This window comes from Myodes glareolus, chromosome 26 (assembly GCF_982192425.1).
Source record: "Myodes glareolus chromosome 26, mMyoGla1.1, whole genome shotgun sequence".
NCBI lineage: Eukaryota > Metazoa > Chordata > Mammalia > Rodentia > Cricetidae > Myodes > Myodes glareolus.
The window spans coordinates 10,074,290-10,085,692 of NC_142051.1; positions in this window are offsets into that span (position 1 = coordinate 10,074,290).

The window sequence follows — 11,403 nt, forward strand, 5'->3', positions numbered from 1 at the left end:
TCATAGCAACTGAATCAGTTTAAATGTACATCAAACTAATATTATTATAGAATATTTCTGTACGTCTCTCTTCTTAAAGGTATATTAACTATTTCATGTTAATGAGGCACATGCACAAACTGTTTCCTTCATAAACTTTCTGAAACCAAAGAGTATCTGATTGCTCATCTTAAAAAAAATGAGTCTACTTGCTATAAATTGCAGCTTCCCATTGAGAAAAATGAAAAGAGAAATTTAATCAGTGACGTTATTAAGTTCTTGCAACACATACACACAGAAACCCACTTTGTATATCATGATTTCTCAAACCAAATGTGATCCACCATACTTTCGCATGGTGAACCGTACTGTCTGAGACCATGAGCAGAACTGGCCTCACAGCTGCCTCTCTGTTACGTCAGGTTGATCTCTGAGATAGGTAATCACCCCATTTCTTAGTGCATAGAAAATGGAGGGAGCATTTGATTCTACCTAGGATTTGGTCCATGTTTTATTTCTCTGCTTGTTGGTTTATGGGAGCCAAATTACTAGAAAACAGGCCTGGGAATAAAATACACCCATGCTGTTGGGGTAAGGGATGGGAGATGTAATTGATACTGGAAATCGTTACTTCGTGTGTGTGGAGGAACTCTGGTCAGTGAAAAGTTACAAAGCCCAAATCACCTTTTGTGTTAGTAATTTGTATCCTCCCTTCTTTTAAATCCCCATCTTTTAATCCAGGTTATTGAGGGGAAACTATAAATACAAAACACTGTGGTGTTAATATTGACTGTGCATTTCTCCAGGAGAAAAGGGGGGGTGATCTTCCCATGCCTATAAAAAGATCTTCCCATTTCTGATAGGGAGCCTCTTTCAGCCAATGACCTTTCAGAGGCTGGACCACGTTGGGCATGGCCTTGGGTACCAAAAGGTGTGCAGGTCAACCTCACGTTCTCTCTCTCTCTCTCTCCCTACTCGCCACACCTAGATGTTGGATTCCATTCCTGCTCCTCACTGTGATCCGTGAGTTTCTCTTGAATAAAGAACATCTTATTACACCCTATTCGGAGCTACTGTGGGACTGTTCAATTCATGCTCCCCTTCCTCTGGTGCATTCCTCTTCTCATGTCTATGATCATGTCTGTGAAAAGATCTTCCCATGTCTATGATCGTATCTGTGAAAAGATCTTCCCATGTCTATGATTATGTCTCTAAAAAGATCTTCCCATGTCTATGATCATGTCTCTAAAAAGATCTTCTCATGTCTATGATCATATCTGTGAAAAGCTCCACCCATGTCTATGATCATATCTGCGAAAAGATCTTCCCATGTCTATGATGATATCTGTAAAAAGATCTTCCCATGTCTACGATCATATCTGTAAAAAGATCTTCTCATGTCTATGATCATATCTGTAAAAAGATCTTCCCATGTCTATGATCATATCTGTGAAAAGATCTTCTCATGTCTATGATCATATCTGCGAAAAGATCTTACCATGTCTATGATCATATCTGTGAAAAGATCTTCTCATGTCTATGATCATATCTGTAAAAGATCTTCTCATGTCTATGATCATATCTGCGAAAAGATCTTACCATGTCTATGATCATATCTGTAAAAGATCTTCCCATGTTTATGATCGTATCTGTGAAAAGATCTTCCTATGTCTGTGGTTATGCTGCTGTAACAAGAAAGCATTCAGGCATTGAAAGCATGTGAAAGACAGATTTCAATCAATGCCACCAAGTCCTGCTGACAACACCATCAGGGGGTGGGTATTGACTGATGACTCCCTCTTACTGAATATTTGCATGGTGCTAGACACGGGCCTAAGATTTTTTTTCTCCATTTTATAGCTCAACAGGTTTATAGTGAAAACTGTATGATCTCTCCTCGTGATTGAGTATCAAAAGCCGTTGGCTATGCTCTCCAAATATTACATCTGGCATAAAAGCAACCATCGGACCATGGGTTTTACACTCTTACCGCTGAGCTATGCCTTCTCTCAAAGTCGTCATATGACCCCCTGCAGCACATGGGACACACAATAAGATCCTATGTAGATTTTCTCATGAACATCTGCTAACTATTTCTTTTCAGAGATAAAAGCACCATGCATACCCACACATGTTCAGTTTTCTGTCCTAACATGTTTTGCTATCATTTGAGGCATGTTTAGGGTACATCTTTTCAGAATCATGCCATAATTCCCTGTGGTGAGTTCTTTAAAAAATTATCTGCTGTATCTGTTTTTATGTTATTCACAGGAATTCTTCCAAACCTCTCTGCACATTGCCTCTTCCTATTTTCCAAATCAGCTCACCTTTGGGTATGCCCTTATAACTGTGTCATTTGCAATAACAATGATTGATCTGGCTTCCTTTCAGCCCTCGGCCATCTGTGCAAGCAAAACTTTCAGCCCAGACATTTTAAGCAGTAAACCTATAGTGGAACTCTGTTCAATAGATCTTTCACAAATCCCCAGCCCCCAGCCCCAGAGAGCAAGAAAAGTCAGGCCATGAGCAGGAAGTAATGGAGACAAGACTGTTTCTGAGCTAAGACTCAGACTCCTAGCCAGGTTATTGTTGTCATGGCTACGAGTTCCACATGCCTAAAGTCACTGGTTTCTGAGAAGAATGATGCAGTGTCTAGCCTTCCAGCTGGACATATAAACCAAATTAGTCTGCCATGCCTCTACCTGCTTTGTGGTTATTAGCGCAAAGAGCCATATATCACACAGGCACTTGTGCTGCCGCTCAACTGCGCACACACGGCTTTCCAGGTCTGTAACTCATTTTCCCCCCAGCTCCCAAGAATAATAGGTTGAAATCTCAGGGAGGAGGGGGGGGTTCAAAGCAACTTTGACAAAGACTTCAAATTCTTCAATTAAAGATAGACTAGAAGGTAATTTATAGCAGTTCCATGTAGTTAGGCTATCTGTGTTCTAAGTCCCACAGAAGGAAAAGGATTTTGCAAATTCTGTACAGAGCAGCTCAAAACATCATTGATTTGGGAAAGGAATGATTCTTTTTTTTTTTTTTTTTTTTTTTTTAAATAGAGTGTTTCAGAGAGTAGAAGCCTGGCTCGCCTGCTCCAGATGTGAAATGAGGGTCTCGAGAAGGACCCTATTCCTTGCTCTCCCAGTGATTAATTGAATGACCTAGGGGAAGTAATTTAATCCAGCCATGAGAAAAGAAAATACTCATTTACCCACCAGAACAGGGCGGCTAAGTTGAATTCCCACCTGCACCCTGACTTCACTGCCTGCTGAGAAGGTGCTGCGGAGACCCGGGCCCCCCTCCCCATGCCGCGTCCATCCCTTCTCACCCTCACGGCCCGCTGCGAACTCCATAGTCTTATCACACACATAAATATTTCAGATCGCCCGTCTTCCTCCCCCACGCCGCTCTGTTGGGTCTGCAACAGCCAGGCCGCTCGGCTGTGTTTCCAGCGCCTACTGAAAAAGCTCCAAACTGTGGCCTGGTTCACTCTGGTTCGCTCTGCCGTCGATTCGTGTTCCTTTGTGAGGGTGCTTGCTAGCTAGTCTCCTGCTGTCCACACAGCTGTCCAGGGCCTGCTTCCTTAACGATGACTTGGACCTGTCCTTACTATTTCGCCTCTGCCTTCTCAAAGGGCCATATGTGCTTTCCTTGTCAATAATCAGCTTTAATCGCGTCTCTTCGTTCATCAGCCCTCTGCAGCCCGCCCCGATGAGATACCCTCCGAGGCGCTGCCTCACCCCGTGGTTTACACATTGACTTCCTTCTTGTCGACGCTGCCCACCTCAATGAGCAAAAGCACTTAGACAGAGGCAAGTCTTTTTAAAGCAGCAGTGCATGGAGTTGGGGAAATGGGGAGGGGCAGGCAACGATACAGCTTCATCCCGTGTTAATGAGTTTTACACGCCCATTTCTTACCCTTTCCAGATAATGTGTATGATGTTTTCAGGAAAACCCGCAGCTCGTTCTAAAGGAGGGAGCGTAAGGATACAGTGAGCTGGTAGTCAGTGATGTCATTCTGAGCTTCTTGAGTTGACGGTTAAGAAACCGGATTAGGTCAAATATGGGAGAATCTGAACCCAGATAGGATTATTTGCAACCAAGAAGCTATAAGATATAACCCAATTACACTGGACAGTTGTATGAATTCAGCTAAACTAAACATTCAAACTATATCTCATGATTCAGTCTGTAAAGTGTCTAATACGTTAGGTTTTTTACTCGTTGGCCAATGGATGTAGACGATACCAGGCCCTTTGAATATCGTTGTACAATGTTAATCCCATAGCCTATCAAGAATATTTTGATAGAGTTATTCTAATATTTGAAACTACTTAATAAAATGCACACTATCCATCTGATTTTGATTTCTGTTTTCTTCCCACCCATACCCCCAAGCTGCAAAAAACACATTTAAGGAAGCTCTCATTGTGCCTCCAGGCCATTGCATTAAGTGTTCAGTTGATGTCCAGGGCATCAACAGGTTACGGAGCCCCTGAGAATGTGTTTGCTTCAGTAACTTTCCATACAAAATGATTATTTTGAAAAGTGTTCATAAATATCCAAAGTTAGAGCACTAGATTTAGGTTTCTAAATGTGTACAGGAGACGTGAAAGCGTTTAGTTGATATAAAAATACAATTATATCTTATTTGAAGGTAACTTTTGCCTAGTTTATTATTTACTGAACATATTGGTGGAAGACACACCATTCTGCCAAGGAAAAGAGCTACAAAGAATGATGCCTCCAAATGGAGCATTATTTAGTCTTAACATGGTTGTCTCTATGTGTTTAGACATACTTACAGACACAGTAGTAAGGGTACTCATTTGCAAGCTATCAGAGACTGATTCAATCTCTACCATCATATACAAGAAGCAAACGAAGAGCTACTGATTTGAAACCATCCTGAGCGTTTAAAGCGGAGAACCTAAATAGAAGGCTCTTCTCGCTGTGTCCATGTGCTCTCTCACCAATAGGCTGACTGACGCTGACTGGGCCACTGTTCTGTGTACCGTGGTCTCTGGTCTTCTTTCTCAGACAGGTTTTCTACTTGCAGGAATTACCTTCCAACCCACTCTGCTTCCTGGAGGAGCATTTGAGGGTCAAAGAACCATAAAGGAATGACCGAAAGGTCAGTAAACTGTGAGACTGCTTGTGAATGGGACAGCTGCCCAGAATGTGAACCTCGCTTTGCTGCCCAAATGCTCATTTAAGGTCAGCTCATATAAGAAAAGAAACTGACAGATTCTAAAAAATGAATTATAGGTTAAGTGGAAATCCTACCACCATTATTACACCACCATTATTATACTACCATTGTTACATCACATTATATCCACCCTCTATTCACATCAGTCTTTTCCAAGGCATACAGAACTCCTGGGCTGGGCAAGCATGGAGAAGTTGTGATTCTGTGGGTCTTTCCTGACACCTAAACCACCACAACTACAATTCTTCAGTAGAACTAGCAGTAGGTGGTGAATATATTACACCTGCAAACTTCTGTCCCCTACCTTCCCTTCTAGCCCCTGTGCCTTCCAGTTGCTGTACATTTCCGTTTGTTAGGCAGAGCTTTTAACATCTGGAAATCCATTTTCACACTTTGTGGACTATGTATCAGTTATTGTCACTACCCAGATGACCCCTGTGTCTCAAACTGCTCCTTTCTTTCTGTCAGTTACATTTCTGTTCTTACACTGCTCTTCCTGACTGGGCCTCTGCACACCTGCCCTGTATTCATCGAGAAATGGAAATTTTGTGGCTGTTAAAACTACAGCAGGGGATTTCTCTCCACTGCCCTCCTTTTGCTCGTCAGTACAGACTCAAAGGGAAGAGGAGAAGAAACTTTAGACACTCCCTCAAGCCCCCCAACTCCCTCCAGGTGCTAACCAGTGCACCCCAAAGGCCTCTGGTTAGACTGAACATCCCTTAGAAGCCTAAGGATCTCATGGCTTCTAGGTCCTACCTAGACAAACCCTGGCGTTTGTTTTTCTCACCAAACTCCACAAGTCTTGAAATATTTGAAAGAAGCCTAGAGTACAGGGTATGCTACTCACAATAGCATACTCTCTCACAGTTGGAGAGTCTAATATGCCAGAGAATTAATTGCCTAAGTGAACAGAAAGAAGGCCAGAGTTAAGAGTGCAAAACCCTGTGCCTTCTTTGGAGAGTATACCCAGAGTCTTCTTTCTGCCTGCCTCTTGATCCCAAACTGAGATCTCTGCCCACATCTTCAGAATATCTTGAACTAGGTTAATTCTTAGAAGAGAAAATAAATGGAACATTCTGCCCATCTTGGAGGACTGATTAGAATCTGACCAGAGCAGCTGCGTGAGAATGGAAAGGCCCCGTGAGACTTGATCCCACAAACGTGGAAAAAAAAACGAGAAAAAGGAAAGTGCAGTAGGTGTCAGTGATGGTTTCTTCCTACCCACAGTTCAATTATCAATGACTGTTTGAACTCATTGCAGACATTCCAGCATTGTTACACACAGAACCATTTGTTTTGAACTGATTCAGTACCGGAAAGCTTCATTGGTTGAGCTGATGCCTATTTGGGGGAGGGGCCTATGTCACAGTGGCAGTGTAGAGGTCAAAGGGCAACTTGCAGTAGTCACTTCCTTCCTTCCGCCGTGTGGTTCCCGGGGATCAAGCACATCACTGGCAGCAAGTACAGTTTCACACCTAGCCTTCTTGCTGCTCCTCATTTTTCAGCATTTAAAGATTTACAGAGGTATAATATTAGCTTAATAAGCTGTGTGATCATCTCTGTTTGGAGCATAGTTGGTCCTACTATGGAGAAACAAAAGTATACATTGTCTAAAATTAGCAGTCCTATTATTCTTTCAAGTTTCAGGGATTTTTATAGGCATTGATTTGACTCCTTACTTCAACTGAGTTAGGTTTACTTCCTTTAGTTTACAGATGAGAAATATATATAATAGGTGATTTGCCAGAGATGACAAGACATCTCGGTAAAAGGCAAGATTGGGAAAAGGAGCCGCGTTGACTTACAGCTGAGCTTTCGGCCATGATCTTTGTACCCCAGTGTCCTTCCACTTGGTCCAACCGGGAAAGCAAATGAAAGTCAAATCAGCTTGCCAATACCTAAAATTTAACCTCGTTTATTGACTTCATTTGCCTAGTTTTCTCTTATAGAAATAAGATCAAAATGCTACCCACTCATTCGCATTCAAAACTAAGCATCAGCACTGAAATCAATTTAAAACTTTAAAATCAATTGCCTTATTCATATAGCTAATTTATTAAAAAGGAACAATATAGAAAATGTATTTAAGACTTTTTAATAGTTTGTCACTCCTGTAATTCTGTTCTCTGAGGACAAATTTGGGATATTGTTATTATTATTATTATTATTATTATTATTGCTTTGTTGAGCTCGAAAATGTCTGTGTTTTGCTGTTATTTTGGCAGGGTCCTTTTTGTTTCCATCACTGACTTAAGTCACCAACACAGTCTCTAGTCAGTGATTTAGGCTATTCAGTCCCAGAAAAATCATATGCTATCAGAGCACCGGTAGATGTTTGTCTCTCCCTTCTCTGCCTCAGATCTCATGGAGTGGACAAAGGTGGGGAATGAATGAAGAAAATTTTACCTAGCTGGGATCTGTCCCCACTTTCTGGGAGGGCCAATATGAACAACTGAGTCACAAACATGCTTCTCAAGACTCTTTGAAGACATTCGCTCTGGGTGTGCCTGTGTCAGTCAGGACAGACTTTGCTACACCACAGGACAAGTAGTTCCTTGCAAATCTGGAGCTTAAAACAACAATGCATTCTTTGCTTGCTCTTGGGGTGACCAAGGAGACTCTGCCATGGTGCTCAGTCAGAGACACACTGATAAAACTTCAGAGAGCAAAGAGAAGTGGCAGAAGGAGTAGAAAAGGGAGCATGTGTGGCTTTCGAATGCCTGCCTATAAACACTGCTTCTTAACTTCCTCTGGCCACACTAAGTTCAGCAGGTTAAAGGTGTCTAAGTACACTCCAAAGAGAGTGGATTGCTTAGAAGTCGCCATTGGTCCTGTTGACTGCTCCCCTCATGCTGTCTTCCCATGGCGAGTGGGGGTGAGTCCTTTTCTCTTACAATTCTGAGGAGGAGAAGCAAATTTCACTTCCTCTTAACAGGAAAGAACTTTTATTAGTTAATAATAAAATAACTACTTAATAGTTCAGAGATTTGTATTTATTTATCGGGCCACATGGTGAGATTACCACTCTTTAGAAGTAAGGGATAGATTACCCTGCATGGACACACTGCCTGTCTTATTGATCTCTAAGAAGCTTGATCATCTGTTACAGCTCCTTCCACAGTTAATCGAAATCACAGTCTACAGAGCTAGGACTTTCTAGAACCAAGCATACTAAAAATGCTTGCCCATCTTTCTGCCATCTTTCCAGCCAAGAGATGCCTGAAGCAGGTCTCTCACCATCTCTGAGGCTGGACAGGTGAGGTGAATGGGACCTAGTCTAAGGAAGTAGGTACTAGGTCCTACAGTTTGAATCCAAAGGCTGGGGCAAACTGTTCCATCTTACACCGTTGTGTTGGAGTGGCTCCTTCACACTCTGTGGTCATGCTTGTCAGAGAAGTTGTTACTGTTTTTTCTTACCAGGAAGTTAAGAGGTGTGAGTAACCAGCTCAGAAAACACAGAGCACAAGGAAACCGACCAACTAGCACGGGGAGGGAAAACAAGGGTCTCAAAGTGTGAAGCAAGAGGATGTGGGTATGGATTCCATACTGAGCACACAGAAAACCCATCTGCACCATAAAAAATAAAAACCGTCTACTCAGGAAGGCAGAAAGTACAGTGTCCTTTTCTCCAGGGTCTACACTGCTGTTCTTCCACCCTCTGCCTGGGCTCCCTGCATCTGGGTCACAAAAGCCAATAAACTACTCCTGTTTGCTCATGCTAATTTGAACTAGACTTTGACACCAGGAACAAGCAGGAGGAAAAAAAAGTCCCATTTGATAAAAAGCCCAAACTCTTCTTCAGAATTACCAGCTCTCCCTCTTGTCTTCCTACCCCCACGCATCAGACTTCCACGGGCCAACTCTCTGGAAATCTAATAAGAATATTGTTAAGAGCTAAATTACACCGGGAAGTATATTGCTGGCCCTTGCCAAACATGTGCTGCTTACGGACATTTCCTAAGTGGTAATAAAACAAAGAAGTAGATATGCACACTCCGGGAAAGGAAGCAGATGCACGCAGGGAAACCTAGCTGTCAGCTCACCCCTGGAAACATTTGTCTCCCATTTTTCTCCCCTTTTCACAATTGATGTCTGGGGGAGATTTTCTCGAACAAAATAATTCTTACTGATTTCCATCAACTCTTGAAGAAAAGCTAAGAACTTTATTTATACTAAGTTTCTTCTAAAACTGCGGGGAAAGAAAACTTAGCATAAAGGAAGACGGACTCCTCTGAGCCTTTCTTTACCACAGGATATCACTTGACAATCTACTCAGAATGATTTTACTTTCTTTACACTGCCGATCCCCATTTAGAATCACGAAACTGTTAAGATTTGTGAAGGAACTGAGAAGTGTCAAGGGTTCTTAGAACTTCAGAGTGCACCATACCCAAGCCTACCAAGGTTATACAGTGTCGGTCCTGGCCTTCAGGGATTGTGATGGTTGGGGAAAATGCACAGGATACAGAAATCCAACCTGATGAAACATGAACCATGGGAATGAATCACTGGCGAGCAGGGGAGACTTTCAGGGGTACGGAAATGACTTTTAAATGGATATTTGCCATTTGGGAGAGATAAGGAAGAAAATGAGTTTCTGCAGCTCTATTTTTATATTAGCCTAAGAACGTACTGTACGGGAAGTATATCAGAGAGGCAGCAGGCACAACCCAAGGCTTTGGGAAAGCTTTCTGGAATGGAGAAGGGTTGTGTGAAAAGCATTATGTAGGAGTTGCAGGTGCTTTTGCTCCCTCAGCACGAGGGACAACCAATAAGTAACGTTCACATAAAACACATTGAAACAGATGTGTTCTCCCCCCCCCCCCCAGAGATTGCCCTTCCTCGCTCCTTTCCTCCCTCCTCCTCTCCCTCCCTTCCTTCCTTTTTGGTTTTTGAGACGGCCTTGGCTGTTCAGAAACTTGCTCTGTAGGCCATGATGGACTCAAACTCAGAGATCCACCTGCCTCTGTTTCCAGAGAGGAGGGATTAAATGTGTGAGCGCCACCACCCAGACAAGAACTGTTTCCTTTAAGAACCTGAAGTCTGTGCTTCTTTGTTCTGGGTACACTGAGCAAACTGTTTAAGGGGAACTAAATTCTAAAACTGTATTATTTAAGATTGAGTTTCCCACATAAATGCTATCACCTTAGTAAAAAAATCATGAAAGAACACTGACCCTATTCCATCTCCTGTGAACCTGGCAAACCCTAGGTCTGTCCAGTTAGTTCAGCTCTCCACATTGCCTCCACGGTTATACCAGCACGTGTATTGTTTCAGAGGCAACAGCAGTCGGTAATGAACCTGCTGCCATTCCCTGTTTACCCCGGATGAAACGGGACTCAGGCAACATCAGAGAGTTTGTCTAATTCTAAGTCATGTAATTCGCAAACAGCGATGATAAAATAATCTAGGCTTCGTTCCTACTCTTGGTAATTCCTCCTTTGAGTGAAATATGGTCTTACTGATACTAAGGAGCCCAGAGCTCATGCAAACCGTTTCAAAGATGCAGCACTGGGAGCTTTAGAGCAGAGCCAGACTCTGCCTAAATAAAGGGGAGGGGACATTAACAGATTCTGATTAATTTTTCAAAGGAAAGAAGTCAAATATTAAAATATTTAATATTCACCAAATATTTATCATAATTAAAGTATGGGCAGTAGGGTTCTATAGACTATGTAGGAGGCTTGGGGGCAGACTGGTTGCCACAATTTAAGCATGTTTTTATGTCTTTCTTATCAGGAAAAGAAATTAAATTTTGATCCTAATCCAATCTAATTCCCTTTCTTTGCCTGGAAACCGTACTAATTGGCTTTCTGAACCCTACTGAGTAGAGAATAATTTTCCATAAGCCTTCTAAACACCGTGGTTATTTCTAAGGCCTTCGCTCTAAGGGGAGCCCACAACCAACAGGTCAGTCGCTACCCAGACCACCACCTGTCTGAGAACACAGGGGCCAGCCACAAGCAGTGTGGCTGTCAACAAGACATTGAGAATGAATGGATTCGAACCTGCAGCATCGGCTGGTCTCACTGCACCTGTGGGCACTCCGCTGTGGGAGAGTGCCTAGCTAGCAGTCTAAAAAGAGGAGGGGATTGCAGGATGGCTCAGTATGTAAAAGCTCCTGTCACCAAGGCTGTTCATCATCTTGAATTCAATCCCCTGTACCCACCTGGTGGAAGGGAAGAGCTGGTTGCCAGAAATTGCCCTCT